We start from the raw sequence: 27,859 nt of genomic DNA on the forward strand, positions 1-27,859 counted from the left end.
TATTTCTCCACTGATATCCAGGAGCATATTGGGCACCTACTGACCTGGGAAATTCATCTTTCAGTGTCCTATCATTTTGCCTTTTCATACTGTTCATGGGGTTCTCAAAACAAGAATACTGAAGTGGTTTGCCATTCCCTTCTCCAGTGGATCACATTTTGTCAGAAGTCTCCACCATGACCTGTTTGTCTTGGGAGGCCCTACACGGCATGGCTCATGGCTTGAGTTATACAAGGCTGTGTTCCATGTGAACAGATTGGGTAGTTTTCTGTGATTTTGGTTTTACTTCTGTCTGCTCTCTGATGGAGAAGTTTAAGCGGCTTGTGGAAGCTTCCTGATGGGAGAATGTTCCTGTAGCACCCCAAATGGTCCAGGTTTGGGAGGAGTAGGCTCTGGAGTAGGAGACGAGGACATAGTAGGCAGCCCCTGTGTCAACTGAGAAATTCTCGGACCTACCTGCCTCATCCAGTTGCACCCTGGGCTCCAGCCCCGTGATGTTTAAGTGTGACAGGTGGGCTGGCTGGAGCAGTTGCTTCAGTCCTATTGAACCATCATGAGGTAAGGCTTGATGCTTGACCTTGAGGCTCTTTGGTCCCGAGGACAGAGTGCTGCCCAGCATCCCAACTGATGGCATTTGTAGCAAGCCATTTTAGGAAACTTTCATGGTTTGGACACTTTTTGACCGGTTTTCCTGCCTGTTTACAGATTAGGCATTTTTCCTTGTGCCTTGTCCTTCAAGGACAAGGTTTGTCATAGAGCTTCTCTGCAGGGCGGCCAGCATCTGGGCCTGCCTCATCTCTTTCCTTGTCTCCCTTTCCTGGGCCTTGGCCTCCCTCTCCTGTTCTCTGTTATAAAAGGTATTGTTGGCTATCTGGACCATCTCAGCTAAAGAGGTAGCAGGGTTCTGCTGTTGTATCTGTTGTAACTTTTTCCTGATGTCTGATGCACACAGGAACAAGAATTTGTCCTTTAAAAATCACCTGTTCCTCCTAAGAGTCTAAGTCCACACTGGTAAACTTTTGGAGGGCCTCCTTTAGCCTTTCCAGAAAGGCAGTGGGGTTCTCATTGGGCTCCTGAGTTATTGGTGAGATATTGGTGTTACTGGGCACAGCACCACCACTGATAGGCTTCCTTTTATTTTTATGGGTAGACTTCCTTAAGGGTGAGTCTTTCTGAAGCTTATCCTACCCAGTACTGTTGCAACCTGAGAGCCGGGCATCCCTGGCTCTGGGTGCAGATCCTCAGGCAGGCTGAGGCGTGACAGCCTCCTGGAGATCAATTCCCCAGGCAGGTCGAGGCATGTTGGCCTTCCGAGAATTGGGTCCCTGGGTAGATCAAGGCTTGTTGACCTTCTGGGACCCCTGGACTGGTGGATCCCCAAGCAGGTGGAGGCATGACAACCTCCTGAGGACCAGATCCCAGGCAGTTCGAGGCAGGTTGACCTCCTGGGACCCCCAGCCTGATGGATCCCTAAGCAGGTTGAGGTGTGATAACCTCTCAGGGACCAGATCCCTAGGCCGATCAAGGCAGTTCGACCTCCTGGGATCCTAGTCTGGTGGATCTCCAAGCAGGCTGAGGCATGACAGTCTCCCGGGGACAAGATCCCTAGGCAGGTTGAGGCAAGTCAACCTCCTGGGACCTCCCAGGCTGGAGTTGGGTGGCCTCAAGGTCTCCAGCATGACCATTGTTGGGTACAATTAAGGGGTTGTAGTCTGAACTCATTGCTCATTTGTCTACCATGGATGGGAATAGATACTATGATGTAAAGCAGTCCAAGCCTGTGCCCTGAACTGGGAACCTGGTGAAATAGCCGTAAGCCTTATCCTCTTATTCCTCCGAGGGAATGTAAGTCACTGATTTCTTCCTCTAGTCCTCCATAAGAACAGCTTATTGTGTTTCCAGTGGTAAACAGTTCATAGACCCACTTTAGATAATAACAGAAGTAATGACAAAAGAGTGGGTTATCTGTTATCTGGTCCTGTTAGGGGCATTAAGAGTATTTTAATAATAAGGGGGTGGAGTGATGTTGCCTACAGGGGGCCAGGGTCCTGGTTGTAGCAGTTAGTAAGTGGCTTAAGAACAAACTACTAAGAGGCAACAGACCAGAAGTTCCATAAAAGTGGAGTAGAGATTTGATCCTGGGCTATATTTGTAACTTTAGGACAAGGGTGGCAAGGGTTTGGGCCCAAACAGCCTGCAGGGCTAACTCCCAAAGTGGCAAACATTATCCCCGGAAGCCCAGTTGCCCTTGAAGGGATGCTACCCACAGATGGACTTCTAGTGGGCATTGTGTGCCTGCTGCCTGCCCTAGCGGATTCACTGAGAAAGGCTGTTGTACGTGTTCTAGGAAACGTGGAACATGAAAGCCTGAATATCTAGAGAGATTGGATATTATACAGTATTTCTTTCCCAAGAGCCAGCTATTTTCTGGTTGTCCCTCCAGAAGATCGTAGAGGGCAACATTGTGGGTCCAGACAGGGCTCAGGAAAAGCAGGCTCATGAAAACAGGAGAGAAGAGGGCAGGGCACAATTTTTGAAAGAATCACATAGCCCAAGGGCATAACATAAACCGATTAAAATCAAATGGGTCCAAGTTGACAACTAAACTAGTCAGACTCAACTAAACCTTGATCCTCAATCTGCAAGCTAAATGACACACCCAGAGGTGCCAGGACAGTTCCAAGGCACTGTCAAAAGACTGAGGAGGGGGTAGTTCCCCAATTGTTGGAATGACCCTCCCACTCATTAGCATATGAAAACACCCAGCTAACTAACCACACCACCTTCCATGGCCATAGCACTTGCCCTCTGCAATAGCCCACACCCTGTGCACTGTGCTGCTTTCTGAATCCGAACAAATCTACCTTTTACCTATTGCTGTGTCTCTCTCTCAATTTTTTCAATGAGACATCAAGAGCCTGAGCTTCATTAGGTCTTGAAGCCAGGCACCGTGGGTTTTGGTCGGCTCAAGTCCCAGTTGGCTATGACTGAGTGACTAAGCATTGCACAGAGTCCCTGCCACATGGGTTTGAGTCCCTGTCTTAGGTAAACGGTTTCAAGCACAACTTTTAGAAATGGAAAAATGATCTGCCCAATAATTTGTAAACAGTGGCATAGATGGAGAGAGGAGCTGAAGGACGGGAGGAAAAAGCAGTGGGAAAAATGTGCCGAGGAATCCCCTTCATTACCTGCCAGAAAATCTGCTAAATACCTGACCTGTGCTCAGGGTTTTCATTGACCTGATCCTTGGCACAAAGAAGATTAAGGTCAGAAGAACCCCTAGCCACTTGGGCAACAGCTACTAAGGCACAGCAGATAGTAGAGCCTTCAGGACACCCTGGGGCACCCAGTGCTGCTCGCCTGTTCACGGGGGTTTTGAGGAAACAAGGAATGAGAGATTGTAAAGGAATTAAGATTATGTTAGCCATATATCCTTCCAGCCATAGGAGCGAAGACTTCCTACCCCAACCAGAGGTCTTACAGAATCTGAGACTGAGCTGCATGCGCTTTCTGCTGAGTTTGCTTTTGCTGTCCCAGTTTCCAGCACACTGGGCTTCTCGTCACTTCCCCTGCGCTGGGTTTTCTTCATGTTCAGCTTCCTCGGCAGGAGCTTTCGCCCAGTTGGGCTTCTGCTGTGTTTTTCCTTCGCCTTGCAGGGGCCAAGCCGAGGTTGTATCAGCCAGGTTAAATCCAAGTCACAGCATCATATATATCCAGGAGGTTTGTAATTTCCTCGATTCTGTCTCACTGCAGCAAAAATTTGAAGCGTTGGACGGACCAGTGTTACAGCTGCATGTTACAGCTGCGTGTTACAGCTTAGTTGTATTTGCAAGGAGAAAGGAAAATACATCCTCAAGGCATGTGAGGTTGGGCGGACCCAAAAGACACAAGAGAAGAAAAGCCCCAAGCTCAATTTTGGCCCCTCTTTTTGTATGTTTTTTTCCTCTCCCTCTGAGCCTGCCCTGTGTAAATTGGGCTAGCCAGAAGGCTGTTTACTTCACCTGAGGTCCTCACTCTGGTCCTTGGACCTTCCTTTGTTCTATTTTCACGGGCTTTACCCTTCTTTGTCTTTTAGCCACCACCATTCTGGACTCCTTTTTCCTATTCTAACTACCTAACAAAATGATAGCAGATCAGATCAGTCGCTCAGTCGTGTCTGACTCTTTGCGACCCCATGAATCGCAGCACGCCAGGCCTCCCAAATGATATAGGAATGTAATAGGTATATAATATAAGTATATAACACCACATTTATATTATATATATACTAATATATGTTATTGAATATAAAAATACTTCTATCTACTTAAGATGATGAACAGGCAAATTATACTAGCGAACACAGACTCTGGAGTGGAAATCCTTGAGTTTGATTCCCAGCTCTACCATTTATTATTAAACTAACCATGGCAAACTCTTAACTTGTTTGCTTCATTTTACAAAACTTTGTCTTAAATCCCTACTATTCATTTCAAAATTTGCTGGGCCTGTGAGGGAAAATACTCAAATTGGCCTTTGGTCTTTTTCATGATAGTTTCAATATGTTGAACACTACCAAAAAATCATTTGTCAACAGAGGCCTCGTAAAGTACAGTAGATTGGGTTCTGCAGGAAATTTTTGGATTGAACTGAAGGCACTGAAAATGGAGGGTTATAATTGAGATGTCAGCAAATACGACCTTAACAATTCTAGTTGATGCTCTTGGAATATTAAATATCCCTGTTAAGTACATTTTTCCTTTTCAGTATATGAATTTTAATATGCATCCTCTATCGCTCCAGCCATATTTCCTATATCAACAGTCCCCTGTGGCAACTTTATCTTTGAATACAGACCATTCTTGTTCAATATTTGCGTAGTGATAATGAATTTTATTCTGTAAATAACAGCCTTAGTACCCTAAACTATGGCCCAGCATAACTTTACCGTTTGTAAGAACTACGTTGTTTTATATTCTAAATAGCAATTTTAATGTTTTATTCATTACACTGAACAAATGCAGAATACAGCGAGAAAACTGTTGATTAATGTAGAATGAGCAGATTTGTTGTATGAGGTGGGTGCCCTCTGTCCACTGGGCTGACAAACCTGAACTGCTGAAATGCGGTATTCCAGGAGCCATCTTGAACGTTCGGACAGTGTGAATTGTATTTGAATTAGCCACCTAAGAAACCCAGAGCTTCCCCCAAACTCCAAACTATGAAAGAATTCTTGAAAATGTTACTGTGCTCAGAGCCCATTTAAGGGGTTCTTGTCCTCTCTGAGGGTTGCCCAATCACTTACTCTTCAGACTTTTTCTTAGAAAAGGACAGTCATTCCAGGTATGTGGTTGAATGTAGCCTGCTGCAAGCAGTGGATTTATTCTGACTCTCTTGTTTTATGTTAAATCATGTGATTTTTGAACCATGTGCATAATATACTCAAGTTGGCTTTAATACAGTTTCTCCAAAAACAAAACAAAAACTCAGTGAAATCGATGCTTCTCTTAAAAATACTGTGTTTTATTATGAGAATTTACGTTCTTCCTGGAACACTGTTGCAAAGGCCCAGAGAAATCTAGGGACTCTGTAGTTTGTAATTTCCTTGGCTTCCTACATATTTTGAATCTGAAGGTCAGAAGAGTACAGAACATACCATGAACTAACTGATGAGTAGATGGTGTTTGTTTGTTTGTTTTTCAGTTTGGCAGTACTGTTTTTGCAGGAGATCTCATAAGCGGGCATCGGAGAAGGCAGTGGCACCGCACTCCAGTACTCTTGCCTGGAAAATCCCATGGACGGAGGAGCCTGGTAGGCTGCAGTCCATGGGGTCATGAAGAGTTGGACATGACTGAGCGACTTCACTTTTCACTTTCATGCATTGGAGAAGGAAATGGCAACCCACTCCAGTGTTCTTACCTGGAGAATCCCAGGGATGGAGGAACCTGGTAGGCTGCCGTCTATGGGGTCGCAGAGAGTCGGACACAACTGAAGCGATTTAGCAGCAGCAGCAGCATAAGCGGACATAGAGTCTTCCTTTCATTTCATATAATTACAGGGGGAATCATTGTCAGAAGCTGAGGAGTAGCGGCCCTGTCCAGAGAGGACATCCTTCCTGCCTCCTCTTCCAGCCTTCTTTTGGGTGGCTCCACTCTTCCAGCCTCCTGGCTCCTGGGAGTCAAAGGTTCATAGCTCCCTCAGTACATTAGCCCAGAGCTCCCCATTTGGCATCCTGGGAGTTGGTTCCAGGCGTGTTGAGATACTGATGTCCTTAGACAGTTGAGGATGCTGTGAATGGGTTGGGAAACACTGAGTCAGTCTTTTAATAACTTCATGTGTGGCCTGGCATCCCCACCCCCAGGATGCCCCATGGTTGTGAGTTGGGGCATTTTTTCACCTGAGAGACTCTCTGTGTTTATACCACCCTGTGGAGAATGGTTGGCTCCTACAGACCTGCCGCAGAATTAGAAGTAATAAATCCATGGGCTCTTTACCAAGTGGATCCTCTCTCTGAAGTCAAAGGCTTATCAGCAGTAAACTGGTGGCTCAGATGGTAAAGAATCTGCCTGCAATGCAGGAGACCTGGATTCAATCCCTGGGTCAGGGAGATCCCCTGGAGAAGGGCATGGCTACCCACTCCCATATTCTTACCTGGAGAATCCCTTGGACAGAGGAGCAGGGCGGACTACAGTCCATGGGATTGCAAAGAGTTGGACATGACTGAACTCAAAGGACAGTTCTTCTTTCAAAAGAAACCCACTCTAGCCTTGCTTATCTTGCCTGGTATCACAGTCATAGCATCTGACAGGAACTGAGCCAGCAGGGATATTTGGTAGAAATCATATGATTACAAACATGAGTTTGCATGTAACTCCATGAAAAAAAAATGAGGACTGATTCGAGTTATAATATGAGGTTTTTTTTTAGGTATTGCTGCTTGTCAGTGAAAGAGCTGGAAAAAAATTCCTTAAATAAATATATAGTGTAAATATACAGTGAATTCTTTTCCCAGTTTTACACATTATGAAAAGGAGAGATCCTTAATCAAATCTGTTAACTCAGAAGAATACCTAAGGAGAAACATAAAAAAACAACAGTGAGACACAGAATGGATGAAAATGTTACTGTCAGTAAGTTTGACATTCAGAAATTTTGGAGGATTATTTGCCTTGAGTTACAAATGCTGCTGTAATATAATACACTTGGCTGTGTTCAGTTTAATGATGTATATTTTGTCCAGTGCATTTTCCATCAGCGGTAGAGTGGCAGTGTGGTACAGAATACATTACGTTTTATTTATTGATTTAAATACAGCTATGCTTCAGGACATAAACTGGATGTTGGGTTATATTTCTGGCCCTCTGGGAATCTTTTAGTTTTAATAGGCTGTGAGGATTAGGGAAAACCCTTGACACTTGAGTTCAGCCATGGCTGTGCGTGCTTTACGAAAGATACACACAAGACTTTTGAGATCACTTTGCAAGTTTTCAAAGATCTGAAGATTGAAAATCTGGTAAAATAAAAATCTGGTAGCAGCAAGCATCAAATACATTCTGCACAATTATACTCTCCAAGGGTCTGAAAACTGCTCAAATATCAGGACCTGTTGTGATATATTCATATCCAGATACATTAAATGCTAGATTAAACAAGAAAACATATCTTTAGGGAATTTAGTGGTAGCAAGTCATTAAGGTCTCTATAAAATGCAACTCGAGGCCAGGAAAATTCCCAGTGTATTGAACAAGGCTTTGAAGTTGTAGGACCTTGACTGGTGCCGTTTGATAGAAATATAATTCGAGCTGCTTCAGTAATTTTAGGGTTCCTTTTTATGTTAGAACATAAAAAGAAATAGGCAAAATTAATTTTAATAAATTTATTTTTATAATAAAGTCTTGCCATTTCAACACATAATAAATATAAAATGATAAATGAAATATTTTAAATTATGCTTTTGTGGTAAAAGGACTTCAAAGTCTGCTGTGTATTTCACACTTGCAGAGCAACTTGATTTGGACAAGATACATTTCAGATGTTCGGATATGGCTGGTGGTTACTGGAGTAACCACTGGAAGTCCTTGACTTTTAGTTTCATTAACAGTGTGGGTAGAGATTTGATGCTTTTCTAGTGTATACTTCAGTTCAGTTCAGTCTCTCAGTAGTGTCCGACTCTTTGCGACCCCATGAATCGCAGCATGCCAGGCTTCCCTGTCCATCACCAACTCCCGTAGTTCACTCAGACTCATGTGCATCGAGTCGGTAATGCCATATAGCCATCTCATCCTCTGTCATCCCCTTCTCCTCCTGCCCCCAACCCCTCCCAGCATCAGAGTCTTTTCCAATGAGTCAACTCTCTGCATGAGGTGGCCAAAGTGTTGGAGTTTCAGCCTCAGCATCAGTCCTTCCAGTGAACACCCAGGACTGGTCACCTTTAGGATGGAGTGGTTGGATCTCCTTGCAGTCCAAGGGACTCTCAAGAGTCTTCTCCAACACCACAGTTCAAAAGCATCAATTCTTCGGCACTCAGCTTTCTTCACAGTCCAACTCTAACATTCATACATGACCACTGGAAAAACCATAGCCTTGGCTAGACAGACCTTTGTTGGCAAAGTAATATCTCTGCTTTTTAATATACTGTCTAGGTTGGTCATAACTTTCCTTCCAAGGAGTAAGCATCTTTTAATTTCATGACTGCAATCACCATCTGCAGTGATTTTGGAGCCCCCAAAAATAAAGTCTGACACTGTTTCCACTGTTTCCCTATCTATTTCCCGTGAAGTGATGGGACCAGATGCCATAATCTTCGTTTTCTGAATGTTGAGCTTTAAGCCAACTTTTTTGCTCTCTTCTTTCACTTTCATCAAGAGGCTTTTTAGTTCCTCTTCACTTTCTGCCATAAGGGTGGTGTCATCTGCATGTCTGAGGTTATTGATATTTCGCCCGCCAATCTTGATTCCAGCTTGTGCTTCTTCCAGCCCAGTGTTTCTCATGATGTACTCTGCATATAAGTAAAATAAGCAGGGTGACAATACACAGCCTTGACGTACTCCTTTTCCTATTTGGAACCAGTCTGTTCCATGTCCAGTTCTAACTGTTGCTTCCTGACCTGCATATAGGTTTCTCAAGGGGCAGGTCAGGTGGTCTGGTATACCCATCTCTTTCAGAATTTTGCACAGTTTATTGTGATCCACATAGTCAAAGGCTTTGGCATAGTCAATAAAGCAGAAATAGATGTTTTTCTGAACTCTCATGCTTTTTCCATGATCCAGCAGATGTTGGCAATTTGATCTCTGGTTCCTCTGCCTTTTCTAAAACCAGCTTCAACATGTGGAAGTTTATGGTTCACGTATTGCTGAAGCCTGGCTTGGAGAATTTTGAGCATTACTTTACTAGCGTGTGAGATGAGTGCAATTGTGTGGTAATTTGAGCATTCTTTGGCATTGCCTTTCTTTGGGATTGGAATGAAAACTGACCTTTTCCAGTCCTGTGGCCACTGCTGAGTTTTCTAAATTGGCTGGCATATGGAGTTGCAGCACTTTCACAGCATCATCTTTCAGGATTTGAAATAGCTGAACTGGAATTCCATCACCTCCACTAGGTTTGTTCGTAGTGATGCTTTCTAAGGCCCACTTGACTTCACATTCCAGGATGTCTGGCTCTAGGTGAGTGATACTTACATGATAATTAAAAAATTCTGAAATCGGTGCGTTCTAAAACCTAGTTGTTGTTCAGTTGCTGAGTCATGTCCCACTCTTTGTGACTTGTGGACTATAGCCTGCCAGGCTTCTTTGTCCATGAGATTTCCCTGGGAAGAGTACTGGCGTCATTTCCTCCTCCAGGGGATTTTCCCAGACCAGCGATCAACCCGCATCTCCTGCATTGGCAGGTGGATTCTGTACCACTGAGCCACCAGGGAAGCCCTTGTATTGGTGTATGTTGTTTTTGTTACTCAGTTGCTAAGTCATGTCCAGAGCTTTGCGACCTCATGGGCAGCAGCATGCCAGGCTTCCCTGTCCTTCACTAGCTCGAACTCTTGTCCATTGAGTTGGTGACGCCATCCTACCATCTCATCATCTGTTGCCCCCTTCTCCTCTTGCCCTCAGTCTTTGCCAGTATCAAGTTCTTTTCCAATGAGTTGGCTCTTTGTATCAGGTTATTTTTTTTTTTAATATTTTTAAAAAAATTATTTGTTTTTTAATTGAAGGATAATTACTCTACAGAATTGTGTTGGTTTCTGCCAGACATCAACATGATCTGCCAAAACATAACATCAGGTTATTTTTAACTACACCAGGGAATTAGTTGGAAAAAGGAGGAAGGGAGAGAAGTACTTACTGATTCCATGAATGAGTACAGTTCGTAGGAAAGAGATCAAGGTGTGGATTTCTGGATAATTACAGGAATAAGATGGATGGCAATAAGGAGGCAGTGAATGAGAGGGTATAGAAGTTATTGAACATAAAAAGTTGACTGACTGTGAAATAGATACAATATTAACATATTAAGTTTTAGAAAATACAGTCAGATAATCTCCATAAACAGGAGTTCTGGATGATGGATTTTCAGCATGATCTTTACTTCTGTGGGTTTTACTTTATTTGGATCATACTGCTATGAAAAATTGTAGACCCATCTCCTGTTGCCTCATTCCCTGTAAAAGAGGAGTATGATGTATTAATATATGCTTTATAGAAATCTGGCTGTCTTGAGTAACTATTTTTCTTTCCTTAAATTAGTATAATTTAATAATATAGGATACCCAGAGAAGTACATGTGGCTTTTCTTCTGATCTCTTTCTGACTCCAGCAGATTCTGTGGCCTATTGCTTAGCTCTGTGTTTTTACAACCAAAGTAGTACTTATCATTAAGAAAAAAGATAATAATAATAGCTGCCACTTTTATCAAGTGCCTTCTGCATATTACATATCTGGACATAACAAACATACTACCAGGTAGGCATTATTTTAACATTTTTTAGCCAATTAATTTCTCTGGAATTCAGACCTGTATTCTAAAAATTGTTACTGGAAATACAAAAGCTGAGTTTTGAATTCAAGTCTCTAGGATGTTAAATGTCATCAGGAGGTGACATCCACTTCTAGCATCAGGAGGTGGATAAAGTATTTCACCATCACAGGGCTTCCCTGATAGCTCAGTTGGTAAAGAATCCATCTGCAATGCAGGAGACCCTGGCCTGGTTCGTTTCCTGGGTCGGGATGATCTGCTGGAGAAAGGAATAGGTTACCTATTCCAGTATTCTTGGGCTTACCTTGTGGCTGAGCTGGTAAAGAAGCTACCTGTAATGTGGGAGACTTAGGTTCGATCCCTGAGTTTGGAAGATTCCTGAAGAAGGGAAAGGATACCTGCTGCAGTATTCTGGCCTGGAGAATTCCATGGACTGTCTAGTCCGTCGGGTCACAAAGAGTTGGACATGACTGAGAGACTTTCACTTTCTTTCTTCATCACAGAAAACTAACCAAAATGATCATATGGATCCAGCCTTGTGTAACCCAATGATGCTATGAACCAGGCCATGCAGGGCCACCCAAAATAGATGGGTCATGGTGGAGAGTTCTGACGAAACATGGTCCACTGGAGAAGGGACTGGCAAACCACTCCAGTATTCTTGCCTCGAGAAGCCCATGCATGAATGGTATGAATAGGCAGAGTAATAGGAGGAGGCATGATTGCTTCTGAAGAACTCTGCAGGTATTGTTCATGGTCTTATAAAAATGGGAGGGTTAGCTTTCCAGTAACTTCTGAGGCTACTGGGATCTCTGGGGGTGTGTGGGCAAGTTCTTGCATAATACCTCTGGGAAGGCTACATGAAAAAAAAAATGCATTGGCAAAAGGAACTCTGATATCTTTTGTTTAATATGGACCCCACTTGAAGAATTCCTTGGCTGTCTGGTAGTTAAGATGCCATACTTCCAATGCAGAGTGGTGCAAGTTCAATCCCTGGTCAGGAAACTGAGATCCTCCATGCCAAGTGGCACAGCCCAAGCAAACAAACCTGTTAATATAAACCCCATTCCATCCACAGAGCATGGGAGAAATGCTGCCCAACTCGAGCAGTAACAAGATTCGGCTGGTTGTAAACAGTGGAAACAGTGTCAGACTTTATTTTTTTGGGCTCCAAAATCACTGCAGATGGTGACTGCAGCCATGAAATTAAAAGACGCTTACTCCTTGGAAGGAAAGTTATGACCAACCTAGATAGCATATTCAAAAGCAGAGACATTACTTTGCCAACAAAGGTCAGTCTAGTCAAGGCTATGGTTTTTCCAGTGGTCATGTATGGATGTGAGAGTTGGACTGTGAAGAAGGCTGAGCACCGAAGAATTAATGCTTTTGAAGTGTGGTGTTGGAGAAGACTCTTGAGAGTCCCTGGGACTGCAAGGAGATCCAACCAGTCCATTCTGAAGGAGATCAGCCCTGGGATTTCTTTGGAAGGAATGATGCTAAAGCTGAAACTCCAGTACTTTGGCCACCTGATGCGAAGAGTTGACTCATTGGAAAAGACTCTGATGCTGGGAGGGATTGGGGGCAGGAGGAGAAGGGGACGGCAGAGGATGAGATGGCTGGATGGCATCACTGACTCAATGGATGTGAGTCTGAATGAACTCCGGGAGTTGGTGATAGACAGGGAGGCCTGGCGTGCTGCGATTCATGGGGTCTCAAAGAGTCGGACACGACTGAACGACTGAACTGAACTGAAGTGACCGTCTGGATCCACAAAGCGAAAGCTGCAGTGGTTTGTCCATTTCAGTGCATGGTAGCACTCCTGACAGCTGGCCCCTCTGTAACTGGATAAATTTGTCCTGGAATAGTGCTTCCATCATGCTCACACCTTAGGAGCTTGTAGTGAGAGGCATTGTGGTGGGAGGAGAAGAGTTTGGGATCAGACAGACATGTGTTCAGATCCCTACTGTGCAGTTCAGTAGCCACGAACCTTGCTTTGCTTGTAATATGGGGGTTCACATCCCTCTTTCATGGTGGGGACTGCCCTTAGGTAATGGTAAAAAGTACCTTTCACATTGCCTGGTGTGTACATGGTATATGGATTATATTTTTGGTGCTGAGATACTATTAGGAATAATATATCTATGTAATCTACACTAAACAAAGTGACAGATATGTTTTTGAGCATTCCAAGTGGCCGTGGTAAAACCCTAAGGGGAATAAATTACTCCCAGTCACAGATGAACATGTTATTATAACAGTGCTTCATGGAACTGTGCTTAGACAAGGAATTGTCCCTGCTCACCTTCAGAATTATCCAAGGCCACCTCCAGAGGAATCGTTCAGCTACTGGTGTGTCCCATGGGCTCAGCTTTGGAATAGTGAAAATATTTCACTTTATTGTCCCCTGTTTATCAGTTGAGAATTTCTCTTCGAAGTGCCATGTAGTCAAGAGATGTGGTGTCCTCAGGTACCACTGGTCATTAGTCATCCATTGTATTCTGCCCAGAACCTCCCAGGTGGCGCTAGTGGTAAAGAATCCACCTGCCAACGCAGGAGACCCAAGAGACGTGGGTTCGATCCCTGGGTCAGACATAACTGAGGGACTGAGTGCAATGCAAAATGTATTTTGCCCAAAGCAGGTTAGTAGCCACTGGGAAGGAGAAGTTTCGATAAATTTCACTGCGTTCACCAATTCAGAGATAGAACTCAAACTCCGTTAACTAATATTTATTTATCCCAGTTCATAGCATATGCTGTGAAGGCTTGTGCATTATTTTCAACAACAGCTGTTTATTCCACTTTGAAAGAATTTCAGAGATAGAACTCTTTGAATAATTTCTGTGTTATAAATACCATTTTTTACAGTATGAACCTAATAAATTGCAGTCCATAAATGATTTTCAGTGACTTAGTATGATTCTTTTTTTGTGTGTGCATTTTTTACATAGAGGTTTCTTAGACTCCACAGCCTTATAAGGGAAGAGAAACTGAAAGATGTATCAGTGCCTTAATTTCACTGATGCAGGAGTTGTGGTCCAGATTGGTTCGCTAATTTACCACTGGAACCCAGTATCGTAGGTAATGGTAGTATTTTACTCTCCCTTATTTAATACGAATTTCATTAATCAAATAATGTTTAGTGGTAAGCTATAAGAATTCAGCATATTGCTAAGAAAATAGACATTCCAAACAAAATGCAAGGATTATTCAAGAGAGTTGGAGCACCGGATATTTTTCAAGTTGCTTTCCCTCCTGTGATTACGAATACCTTGTGTAGTCTCCTCTTCATTCCATAGGACTTCATAGTGGTGGTAAAGAATCTGTCTGCAGTGCAGGAGACCCGTGTTTGATCCTTGGGTTGGAAAGATCCCCTGGAGAAGGGAATGGCAACCCACTCCAGTGTTTTTGCCTGGAGAATTCCATGGACGGAGGAGCCTGGCAGGCTACATTAGATGGAGTCTCAAAGGGTTGGACACAACTGAGTGGCTTTCACTTTATGGGTGATAGCTAACTTTGGAATGACTCGTGTATATATACACTGGACATCATTCTGTAATATCTGTGTGGGAAAAAAAAAGGTAGAGCAAGATTTTAGCAAAAGTTTAGGCTTAGAGAAGTTCATTTGGGAGGTAATAGTCAAATCTCTGGTAGGGGAACTTCCTAAGAGAGAAAAGGCTTTTGTAAAATTAAGGGGAATTTTTGTAAGATATCCCTCTGTAGGGAGGTAGACTGTTCAAAAGACAGCCAATGGTAGCACAGAAATTGGAGAGAAGAATCCGAGACCTCATTGAAATGGGGGAGGGAGATTGTATTTCCAAGTGGAGTTGCTAAATAAACATCAGTTATCAGAGAGACCATTTCAAGACAGGGGGAGGTGGATCACAGTAGAGTGAATAAGTTGTGATCCTATGTCTGAGGAAGGATAGAAACTGCTTTCTAGTTACGTGGAGTTGTAGTAGAACTGCCTGAATGTTAGAACTGAGATGCAGATTATCTGAATATTTTTAAGGAGAGGGAGAAGATGCAAGCATATCGTGGAAAAGAGTAGAAAATTAGAACCCGGATGTGGTGAGGGAAGGTTAAAGCCCCTCAATGAAATAAAAACCTTTAAAAGGCTAGCTGGGGTGGGCGTGTATGCCATCAAGCATTTGAACCTGAGGGTTGAAGTATATTGAAGTTTGAAGCTTGTGAGTGAAAATTAAATAAATGTTCATTATGTAAGTTATCAACCAGCAGCCGTCACAGTGAAGGAAGTTTTGGACAAAGTCTCCAAATAGTAATAGAGAAATAGACTTTCAATAGTTTGCAGAAAGATCTTCAAATATTAACAATAGAAAGACCTTCAAAATGTTAATGGTATATGGCTTGCTCTTGTGTGACAGTTGTGTTCACTGAATGTTCTTTTCAAATTCAAGTTGACTAGTAGAGTCATGTGCGTACTTCATAGCGCTGCTCTGGATTAATAGTTGTTATGTATTTGGTTGAGTTGTCATCTATTAGGTTCTCATGAATTGAAATGCAGTTATTTTCATCCTTCACACCATGACTTTCTGCAGAGGTGAAGTATGTGTAAAACCACAACACCTGGTTTTACCATTCCTTTTTTGCAGGCTCAGTAGTTACCCAAATAGCAGTGTGCCATCTCCAGCCATTGTTAATCTTAATATATATGATTGTTGCGTTCAGTTGCTCAGTCATTTCCAACTCTTAGTGACCCTAGGGACTGCAGCACACCAGGCTTCCCTGTCCTTCACTGTCTGCCTGAGTTTGCTCAAGCTCATATCCATTGAGTCAGTAATGCCATCCAACCATCACATCGTCTGTCACCCCCTTCTCCTCTTGCCCTCAGTCTTTCCCAGCATCAGGGTCTTTTCCAAGGAGTCGGCTCTTCGCGTCAAGTGGCCAAAGTATTGGAGCTTCAGCACCAGTCCTTCCAATGAATATTCAGAACTGATTTCCTTTAGGATTGACTGGCTTGATCTCCTCGCTGTCCAAGGGACTCTCAAGAGTCTTTTCCAGCACAACAGTTCGAAAGCACACTTCTTCAGCACTCAGCCTTTTCTATGGTCCAACACTCACATCCGTACATGACTACTGGAAAAACCATACCTTTGGCTATATGGACCTTTGTTGGCAAAGTGATGTCTCTGCTTTGTAATACACTGTCTAGATTTGTTACAGCTTTTCTTCCCAGGAGCAAGCGTCTTTTAATTTTGTGGCTGCAGTCACCATCCGCAGTGATGTTGGAGTCCAAGAAAATGAACTCGGATAGTTTCCACTTTTTCCCCATCTGTATGCCATGAAGTGATGGGACTTTATGCTGTGATCGTAATTTTTTGAATGTTGAGTTTTAAGCTAGGTTTTTCGCTTTCCTGTTTCACCTTCATCAAGAGACTCTTTACTTCATTTTTACTTTCTCCCCTTAAATTGTTATCTTCGGCATATCTGAGTTTGTTGATATTTATCCAGGCAGTCTTTATTCCAGCTTGTGAGTCCTCCAGCCCAGCATTTCACATGATGTACTCTGCATATAAGTTAAATAAGCAGGGTGCCGATATATAGCTTTGGCGTGTTCCTTTACAATTTTGAACCAGTCTGTTATTCCATGTCCAGTTCTAACTGTTGCTTCTTGAACTGCATATGGGTTTCTCAGGCAGGTAAGGTAGTCTGGTATTCCCATCTCTTTAAGAATTTTCCACAGTTTGTTGTAATCAGCACAGTCAAAAGCTTTTGAAGCATAGGCAATGAAGCAAAAGTAGATTTTTTTTTTTTTAATTTCCTTGATTTTTCTATGATCCTGCTGGTGTTGGCAGTTTGACCTCTGGTTCCCTTGCATTTTCTAAATTCAGTTTTTACGTCTGGAAATTCTCAGATCACAAAATGCTGAAGCCTAGCTTGAAGGATTTTGAACATAATCTTGCTAATATGTGAAATGAGTGCAATTGTATGGTAACTTGAACATTTTTTGGCATTGCCTTTCTTTGGGATTGTAAAGAAAACTGACCTTTCTCAGTACTGTGGCCAGTGCTGAGTTTTCCACACTTACTGGCATATTGAATGCAGCACTTTGACAGCATTATCTTTTAGGATTTGAAATGGCTCAGCTTGAATTCTCTCACTGTCACTAGCTTTGTTCATAGTAATCCTTAAGGCCCACTTGACTTCACACTCCAGGATCTCTGGTTCTAGGTGAGTGATCACACCATCATGGTTATCTGGGTCATGAAGGTCTTTTTTATATTCAGTTCAGTCGTTCAGTCTTGTCCAACTCTTTGCGACGCCATGAACCACAGCATGCCAGGCCTCCCTGTCCATCACCAACTCCCAGAGTTCACCCATACCCATGTCTATTGAGTCGGTGATGCCATCCAACCATCTCATCCTTTGTCATCCCCTTCTCCTGCCCTCAATCTTTTCCAGCATCAGGGTCTTTTCAAATGAGTCAGTTCTTTGCATCAGGTGGTCAAAGTATTAGAGTTTCAGTTTCAACATCAGTCTTTCCAAAGAACACCCAGGACTGATTTCCTTTAGGATGGACTGGTTGGATCTCCTTGCAGTCCAAGGGACTCTCAAGAGTCTTCTCCAACACCACAGTTCAGAAGCATCAATTCTTTGGAGCTCAGCTTACTTTATAGTCCAACTCTCACATCTATACGTGACCACTGGAATAACCATAGCTTTGACTAGACAGACCTTTGTTGACAAAGTAATGTCTCTGCTTTTTAGTATGCCGCCTAGGTTGGTTATAACCTTCCTTCCAAGGAGTAAGTGTCTTTTAATTTCATGGCTGCAATCACCATCTGTCATGATTTTGGAGCTCAGAAAAATAAAGTCAGCCACTCTTTCCACTGTTTCCCCATCTGTTTACCATGAAGTGATGGTACCGGATTTCATGATCTTAGTTTTCTGAATGTTGAGCTTTAAGCCAGCTTTTTCACTCTCCTCTTTCACTTTCATCAAGAGGCTTTTTAGTTCCTCTTCACTTTCTGCCGTAAGGGTGGTGTCATCTGCATGTCTGAGGTTATTGATATTTCTCCTGGCAATCTTTATTCCAACTTGTGCTTCTTCCAGCACAGCATTTCCAATGATGTACTCTGTATAGAAGTTAAATAAGCAGGGTGACAATACTTGACGTACTCCTTTTCCTATTTGGAACCAGTCTGTTCCATGTCCAGTTCTAACTGTTGCTTCCTGACCTGCATACTGGTTTCTCAAGAGGCAGGTCAGGTGGTCTGGTATTGCCATCTCTTTCAGAATTTTCCACAGTTTATATAGTTCTTCTGTATATTCGTGCCACATCTTCTTAATCACTTTTGCTTCTGTTAGGTCCTTGCTGTTTTTGTCCTTTATTGTGCCCGTCTGTGCATGAAATGTTCCCTTGGGATCTCCAGTTTTCTTGAAGATCTCTCTGGTCTTTCCCATTCTGTTGTGTTCCTCTGTTCTTTTGTATTATTCACTTAAAAAGACTTTATCTCTCTTTGCTAGTCTCAGGAACTCTGCATTAAGTTGGTTATATCCTTCCCTTTCTCCTTTGCCTTTTGCTTCTCTTCTTTTCTCAGCTATTTGTCAGGCCTTCTCAAACAACCACTTTGCCTTCTTGCATTCTCCCCCCCCCCCCACTCTGGGGGATGGTTTTGGTCATCACTTTCTGTGCAGTGTTATGAACCTACGTCCATAGTTGTTCAGGCACTCTGTCTACCAGATCTAGTCACTTGAATCTGCTTGTCACCTCCGCTGTATAATCGTAAGGGATTTGATTTGTATCATACCTGAATAGCTTAGTGGTTTCCCTACTTTCTTCAATTTGAGCCTGAATTTTGCAATAAGGAGCTAATGGTTTGAATCACAGTCAGCTCCAGGTCTTGTTTTTGCTGAGTATAGAGGTTCTCCCATCTTCACTGCAAAGAATAAAATTGCTATGATTTTGGTATTGACCATCTGATGATGTCCATGTGTAGAATTGTCTCTTGTGTTGGAAGAGGGTGTGTGGTATGACCAGTGCGTTCTCTTGTCTAAATTCTGATAGTCTTTGCCCTGCTTCATTTTGTACTCTGAGACCAAACTTGCCTGTTATTCCAGGCATCTCTTGACTTCCTACTTTTGCATTCTATTCCCCTATCATGAAAAGAACATCTTTTTTGGTATTAGATCTAGGAGGTCTTGAAGGTCTTCATAAAAGCTTTCAACTTAGGTTTCTTCAGTATTAGTGGTGGGGCAAAGACTTGGATTACTGTGATACTGAATGGTTTGCCTTGGAAACGAACTGAGTTCATTCCGTCATTTTTGAGACTGCAACCATGTACTGCCTTTCAGACTCATGTTGACTATGAGGGGTACTCCATTCCTTCTAAGGAATCTTACTGCGGTAGTAGATACAATGGTCATCTGAATTAAATTTGCCCATTCCCGTCTATTTCAGTTCATTGATTCCTAATATGTTGATGTTCACTCTTGCCATCTCATGTTTAACTACATCCAGTTAACCTTGACTCATGAACCTAACATTCCAAGTTCCTATGCAGTATTGCTCTTTACAGCATTGGACTTTATTTTCACACCAGACACATCCACAACTGAGCGTCCTTTCTGGTTTTGCTCAGCCTGTTCATTCTTTCTGTAGCTATTTCTCAGCTCTTCCCCATTAGCATCTTGGACACCTATCCACCTGGGGGACTCATCTTTCAGTGTTTGTATCTTTTTCCCTTTTCATACTGCTCATGGGATTCTCAGGACAAGAATACTGAAGTGGTTTGCCATCATCAAAAATATATGATAAATGAAGTAGTATTTTGACATCCTTTTGGGAATAAAGTCAGAGAATTTAAGAACTATCCTTGTAAAGTCTGATGGTTTTTTGATAGTGTAGTTGAATTAAAGTATAAGAATAGATTTTCCATACATATTGGGGAAATACCTGTGAGCACTTTGTCATTTACTCCCAATAGTTATTTGATAAAGTTATTTTACTTGAGAACATTTCTTGGCAATTATAAATGATTAATCCATGTATTATATATATATCAGACTAATTCTGATGTTTATATGTAAATAGTTTTATGTTTGTATTCAAGTAGGCCTTCAAGTCTGCAGGTGGCCAATTTTTGTTTTGAGATTGTTTTTGAAAATGCCTTTGTTATTCTCGGCTATACTGTTATTTTTCAAAATCATTTAAAATAATTTTCTGGAATATTTTTAGAAAAGAAAAACTTACTCATATAACTTATGCTTGCGTCAGAAATTCCTCTCTTATCAGGTTTTCACTGGTGCTTGACTGCGTGTGTGCGCACATGCGCGCTGTTGGCGTATTTTCACTGCTTTATATTTGAATAGTAAATATTTTGAAATATCCATAAGGGTCAGTGATGTCAGAAATATCTTCAGTTGGGGAACATAACACATGAAAAAGGCCTTTTACAGTCATTTTCCGCCATGTAATTAGCTTCTTTACATAATGTTTTTAATATTGTTGATTTAGAATACATAATATAAATCCCTTTATATTATAAGACATATGTGCACCTGAGACACTAGAAATTATGGGCTCATGATTGGTTTGGTTATGCTTTTGAAATGGTCCTTCTCTCCACTGTAGAGGCTTCTCTGCTGTATCAGAGCTCCTTGTTGGGTGACATGGGCTAGCTGGTGTAGGTATGTCAGCTGGGATGCTCAGTCATATATATGTGTGTCTGTACATACATGTGTGTGTTCTCAGAGTCAGGTTTAAACGTGCTCATTCCTCATATACCTCTTTAACTTCAAGACTTAGCTTTGTTTCTCCTCGCTGTGGGTTCCCTCAGTTTCGTGCTATACTTTATTATTTTCATTAGAGCCCCTATGATGATATTAGGATTTCAACTTGATACATGTTAGCGGAGATGGACTTTAATCACACTTACTTTCAATTCAAAATGGAGGTATTCATACCGGGTCATTGGAATAGCTATGCCTTGTACATGAATTTATTAACTAATATTATAATAATGCCTTTGTTGTCATTGTTCAGTCACCAAGTTATGTCCAAGCCTTAGTTCATGTTAAACATGTGGTGAACATCCGCTAAATGGTATCCATTATTGTTATAATTATTTTACTTGTTTATATTCTCCCTTTTGTTGTCCATGAGCCTCTTTAAGTCAGGTATTGTGATATATGATTTGTAATGTCCTCAATTTTTGGCATATATTAATATGAATTGGAGAAGGCAATGGCACCCCACTTCAGTACTGTTGCCTGGAAAATCCCATGGATGGAGGAGCCTGGTGGGCCGCAGTCCATGGGGTCGCTAAGAGTCGGACACAACTGAGTGACTTCACTTTCACTTTCCACTTTCATGCATTGGAGAAGGAAATGGCAACCCACTCCAGTGTTCTTGCCTGGAGAATCCCATGGACGGAGAAGCCTGGTAGGCTGCACTCCATGGGGTTGCACAGAGTTGGTCACGACTGAGGCGACTTAGCAGCAATATGAATTAATAACAGAATATAGGTACCCTGTAATAAATGTCAGTAGACCCTCAATTAAGACCTACTAGCTATTGCTTGCATTATATTTGAGTTGACTTCCAATTTCAGTACTTTTTAGTTTTTCAAGTGGTGGTTTTGATCCCTCTAGAGAGGAATCCACCTAATATATCACTTGTTATTCTCAATAAATAGTATTTTGATTTTTTGGTATTAATTATGAGGGAAGCAGAGAGAAGCATATGGTTATGTAATACATTTGACAGTCTACTAATTTGCTCATCATTGAGAAATACTTATTGATTATATATGTGCTTTGACAGCCAGCTATCTGTTATGAACCAGATTATGAACTTCATGGGGCAGTGATTATGATATCTGAATGTACACGCTAGATTAATGAGTTTTGCTGGTCAAAACTGTTGTTCAGTAAGACAAGATATTCATTACAGATATCACATTAATTCTCTTGTGTCTATATCAATATGTCACAAATGCCAGTAAAACAAATCTGTTTACTTCTTTGATCTATCTTTCAGTTGTATTGTAAAATCTGCCTCTGTTAAAACTTCTTTGGGTTCAGCTGTGTGAAAAGACTGAATGTGAACGTGTCCTAAAAATACCTCCAGTCGGATATTTTCTAATTCTTGATAAATATTTGGAAATTGCAAATTTCATTTAAATGTCAGCTGTAATTAAGTGGGTGCCATTTGTTTTCCTACTCAGGGTTTACAGTTTGATGGAATGTTTTCCTCACTATTTAATAAATATTTGTTTTATTTCACATGAGTTAATCAAAACTGGGTAAGAGCGACATATTTTAATCAACTATTGTTGTGATGGACTAGAAAACAAATTTACTCCCTAAGCACACAGTGTACTGTGCATTGAATGGGGTTTCTCTTTCTTAGCATGGGGAAACTAAACATAGAAGGCAGAAATTAATAGGAAAGCCAAGTATGTTGACTGCATACTGAATGAGGCAACTTATTTGTCTTGACGATGTCATTGCTCTTTAGTGTATAAAATTTGTAATTACCTCATAATATATACACCCAGCTATGTTCAGACAACACCCATTGAAGTAAAGTAGTGTGGAAATTTCTAGACTTTGTGAATTATGCATGTATAAATAGTACCAAATGTGTGTTTATCATGATTTTATTTTCATTTGTTTTCAACACTTGATGTTTGCTTTTCTCTGTATAAATCACACAACCACATTTATATTTATAAAAAGTGCTGGGAAGTGAAGTGGAGATTAATAAGTAGCTGGGACCCTGTTATTCTCTCCTACCAGCCTCTTAAGATCCCCAGAAGTTTTTCATATCTTAAGGATAATGGTTTAAAACACACCCTGATACAGTTAGGGGAAGACTTAGTGACTCCCCTCCTCCCACCCTGTTTCCCGTGTGAGAATGGAAACTCCGGTGTGGCCCAGTTACTTTTGGCAGAATGTAGGGTTATATGCAGTAGCTTTCCATGCAACTACATATTGCACACGTTCATATTTGTGCTGCAATCTAAATCACGTGAATTAGACATATGAAGACAAGATTTAATCATCTTGTCATTCCTTTGCAATACAAATCAGATTTTTGACTATGCAGTCCCAGTAAAATGGCAATTACACTTGAATATGAGCATAGCATACCGTACTTTTCAAACCATTATATTGAGCACAATATATGTACAAGAAAAGCTTAATTCATTTGCTGTGGTTACTTTCTTTTAAAGGTTTATTTGTTCTCTGTCTGTATGGAATGATTGGATGTAATGCAAGCTGAAAACAGATGGAAAGCGTCATTTCTCTGCCAGTGTGCTTTATCTCTGCCTTCTCCCTCAGAAAATGGGCTGTTTATTCAGTGAACTCTGTGCTTAAATGATTGTGCAAAGCTTCAGGGTATACCATACTCCATGTGGGACCTTCCTTAGTTCTGAGAAAGTTTGCTTTTTCTGTATTGTCTGTTTTTCTTCCTGGTAGGCTACAGTCCATGGGGTCCCAAAGAGTCAGACACCACTAAGCGACTTTCCTTCCTTTCCTTCCCTGGGTGGAAACATAATTTCAGAGAAACATAGAGCTGGAAATGGGAAAGAGCAATTTTATAATGGAGAATTTTCAAACGATTTATATGTAACTAACTTGAGAGTCCCTTGGACTGCAAGGAGATCCAACCAGTCCATTCTAAAGGAGATCAGTCCTGGGTGTTCTTTTGGAAGGACTGATGCTAAAGATGAAACTCCAGTACTTTGGCCACCTCATGTGAACAGTTGACTCATTGGAAAAGACTCTGATGCTGGGAGGGATTGGGGGCAGGAGGAGAAGGGGATGACAGAGGATGAGATGGCTGGATGGCACCACCGACTCGATGAACATAAGTTTGAGTGAACTCCAGGAGATGGTGACGGGCATGAAGGCCTGGCGTGCTGCAATTCATCGGGTCGCAAAGATTTGGAAACGACTTAGCAACTGAACTGAACAAGTCCAAGGGAGTTATTGTGGGGTAAGACTTATTGATGACCTTACAACAGTGAACTCTCTTAATGGGTTTTTTATAGACACTATACTGTGATGCCCTAGAGGGGCTTCTCTGTTGGCTCAGATGGTAAAGAATCTGCCTGCCATCCAGGAGGCCTGGGTTCGATCCCTAGGTCAGAAAGGTCCCTGGGAGAAGGGAACGGCTACTCCAGTATTCTTCTCTGGAGAACTCCATGGACAGAGAAACTTGACAGGCTATAGTCCATGGGGTTGCAAAGAGTCAGACACAGCTGAGCAGCTAACACTTACACTTTCACTGTGACGCCCTAGAGTGGAGCTCCTGTTGTCTGTATTCTTAGGACTTTTCCTGTAAGAAACGTACAGTCATGGTTGAAGGTGGTATGGAGTAAGTGCAACTTGGGCTAGAGAAGTCATTGCTTTTTCTTAGTTGTGGGGGAGGTTTAAGTGGAAGTAGGAGATTGGGCACTTGATTATAAGCATAGGGAGTATGGATGGGACTGACATTTGTCGAGTAACTAGTATGTGCCACGTAGTGAACTGCGGTCCATATATTGTCTACATTCTCATTTCTGGTGCCCCTTGCCCAAAGGTTTTATTTTACTAGCTTAATAAATTACGAAAAGGGAGTACATGAAAGTGAAGCAACCTGCCCCAAGTCATGTGACCTCCAAGTGTTCCTTTTCTCTGGCATTTGTGCCTGCATCTTTTCCATGACCATCAGCACAGCCTGTCTTACAGGAGTAGACATGCCATTCATTCATGTGAGATCCCAGAATTCTGGACATAGAAGAATCCCTGAAATTTCTGTGTCATCCTGTGTATTACCCAGTGAGCAAAGGATAGGGGGTGGAACTTTGTCCCTTAGTTTCTTCCTGGAGAAAGGAAGGTAATGCTGGAACATAGGTTTGTAATTATAGAATGTATCTAGGAAGTAATCTCCATTGAAGCTTTGTGTGCTTTTCTTTTTTAATTCATCAGATCTTTGATATGATAATCTGGTATTAATAAATTGAATAGAAATTGGGTTATTTTTTATAAGGCATTGCTTTCTCTATGGACTCTACCTAACACTTGTTGAAGTGACTTCAATTAAAAGTTTGAAAATTTCTCAGTGGGAAACAAAGAATTATCACTGTTTAATCTTTATTCATAAATCATGAAAATTATGTGTATTTCATACGTAGATGTTAGATCATGGAATCGCATATACTCAAAATGGACAATAAGCAACTTCCCTTTTCTATTTATTGTGAGAAGCATCTTTAAAATAAGATATTCATATAGATGTGATTTCCTGACTGCCTATGGCCTATGTTTAAAAATATTTGAACCTCAGTTTGCTTGTCTGCAGAGAGTGATGTGTACGCCATGGAGATCCGTGTGTCTTTTCTCAGCAGTAGGATGTCTCATGCCGTACAGGCTCAGAGAAGATCCTGTAGGTGTCACCTGTCACCTAGCAACAGGCTTACTGCTTTGTGTCTTTAGTGTCTTATCATTTTAAGTCAAAATAGCTCTGAAAGTGTAGCACTTAGATTTGCATTTATCTCCAGAAATATTTAGATTAACCTTCAAATATTTTTCGTTCCCAAGATAACTCACCACGACAGATGAAACAGAAATAACTTTAAATGAAAAAAGGCAATTTACAGATCAGAAACCTTGATACAGAGTAAGGCCAACCTGGATCCTCTTATATAATATCTCAGACTGAAATGCACAGGCCTGCCTATGGGTTCGCTAATCAGCTCTAAAAGTTATAGTAACTGAGTTGAATGGTATATCCATCTTTATAACTTGACTTTTTTTGTATCAGTGCTTGAACACACAAGATCACAACTAATGAAGTAGTGATTTTGTAAAGCTGAATCTGGAATTCCAAATGGGATTACTATTCCAGCACTAGGATTCAATTATTTGAAACAGAGCAAACTAAAATCCCTCTGGGCAAAAAGGAGTAATACCCTGACTAGTCAGATGTCTATAAATACTTATAAAATGTGTTTTTCTGTCTCTCCTTAAAGATACATAAAGGGATTCTCAGAGGGACTAGCAACAAGTGTATTTGTGGATCCTGAAGTATTAAGAATGTATTAACAGTAGCCTTTAAATATTGAGAACATAATAGATCGTTTAAGTTGTGATGAAGAGCTAGCAGCCTGTTACCGAAGGGTAATATGATGCCTGTACTCTGAGGTAATCATTCTGAAGTAACTCCTTATTCATTAAGAAGGAGAGCATCCACTTTCATTCTGGCCAAGGTCATCTCTGTTATCTCGGATGCGTGGTTTGTGCTCAGTCGCTTAGTCATGTCTGACTCTTTGTGACCCCATGAACTGTAGTGCACCAGGCTCCTCTTCCCATGGAATTTTCCAGGCAAGAATACTCTAGTGGGTTGCCATTTCCTACTCCAGAGTATCTTGCCGACCCAGAGATCGAACCCATGTCTCCTGCATCGGCAGGCGGATTCTTTACCACTGAGCTGATATTCTCTTTGAATTTTTATCGAAGCTGGCTGGCCATGTGTGAAAACCTTAGGGAAGAAACCAAGAGTTAGAAAGTGAAGAATGTGGACAGTCATTCTTTATTGCTTATAGCTACTGAAGAGAAACATGTATAAGTAGAATTTCACTAAAAGAAATACTCTTCACTAAAAGAAAAATAAACAAGTATTTATGAGTGGTTCCAGGAAGCAACATTTTTGTTTAAAAGTAAATCTAAAATTCTTTCTAAAATATGTTATGTCTTTTGTTACTTCTTGTGTTTTTCATGTTGGAATAAGATGACTGCCCTTGGTTTTTTCCTCACCTGAATCACTTTTGGAGCCAGGGAAACGAAGGCCAAAAGCAAGCGTGATGAGTTTCTTGATGAGGACAGTGGACGTTAAAACTTCCGGACTTAGGAAAGATTTACTGGATAATTTCACAAACCTGTTCGGCAGAGTTTAGTCATATTTTAATTAGAAAATTGATGAGATAATAACTGTTATTGGAAATATGCCAATTTTCTATTGTATATCACGGTTTGGGTTTTGATGGGGATTTGGGGAACAACCCAAAGGTCCCTTGGCAGGAATAAACTTGGAGCTCCTTCTATTATATCTGGTGGTCTTAATTTGGGGACATTCTGTTGTTTTCTTGTTTAATATTTGGGCCATTGATGAAGGAGTGATAATTCTTACGAGTACTTACATATATAATAGTGCAGACTGTTGTATTACAGAAATTGCTTCAGTTAGGGTGTATAGGATAGATAGGTAAATCACGCATTATCTTTGCTTCTGTAGAGAATGAAGTTGAGCCTCAAGGTTGATTGAGTTGTTCACTGTCACATGCTAAGAGATGATAGAGGAGAAACAAGGGACAGGTTTTCTCAAGCTTAAACTGTGTCTTTGTTTTCTGTCATTTGTGCCACTTAAAGTGTGGGATGGGCACCACAGAGCAAAGGACAGTCTTGAGTGTTCGTTGAAGAGCTTGAGTTGAATGGAAAACAGAAGTTAGCATTGTACCAAGCTGTCCCCAGGTTTAAAATATACTGTTGTTGTTGTTGAGTTGCTGAGTTGTGTCTGTTTGTGACCTCATGAACTGCAGCACACCAGGCTTCCCTGTCCCTCACTGTCTCATGGAGTTTGCTCAGACTCATGTTCATTGAGTCGATGATGCCATCCAGCCATCTCATCCTCTGTTTCCTCCTTCTCCTCTTGCCCTCAATCTTTCCCCACATCAGAGTCTTTTCCAATGAGTTGGCTCGTCACATCAGGTGGCCAAAATATGTACTGAAGTCTACTTTTAAATTGTAGGTGGTTACAACGATAAGCTGCAAAGAGCCATGCCACAATATTTGAGTCTAATTCAAGGACCCTACCATTATCTGACTTGTTACTTTGCATATAAAATTAACCTCTGCTCATCATTGTCAAATGGATCTTAAAATTGTTGATGTGCTCAACTTGCAGAAC

At 41.5% G+C, this 27,859-nt stretch overlaps 1 protein-coding gene across 29 annotated transcripts in view; it reads left to right on the forward strand.

Annotated features, from left to right (window-relative positions):
• Nucleotides 1-27,859, forward strand: part of KLF12 (Kruppel like factor 12) — a 534,319-nt gene that overhangs the window by 137,367 nt on the left and 369,093 nt on the right. For 4 of the 29 annotated variants that reach the window (XM_044927249.2, XM_044927253.2, XM_044927252.2 and 1 more), the window contains one exon: nt 5,683-5,790. The exons of the other annotated variants lie outside the window; for them this stretch is intronic. The gene's annotated coding sequence lies outside the window, so the exon portion shown is untranslated. The remainder of the gene's footprint in view (nt 1-5,682; nt 5,791-27,859) is intronic. 29 annotated transcript variants of the gene reach the window in all.

Source organism: Bubalus bubalis, chromosome 13 (assembly GCF_019923935.1).
Source record: "Bubalus bubalis isolate 160015118507 breed Murrah chromosome 13, NDDB_SH_1, whole genome shotgun sequence".
Classification (NCBI taxonomy): Eukaryota; Metazoa; Chordata; class Mammalia; order Artiodactyla; family Bovidae; genus Bubalus; species Bubalus bubalis.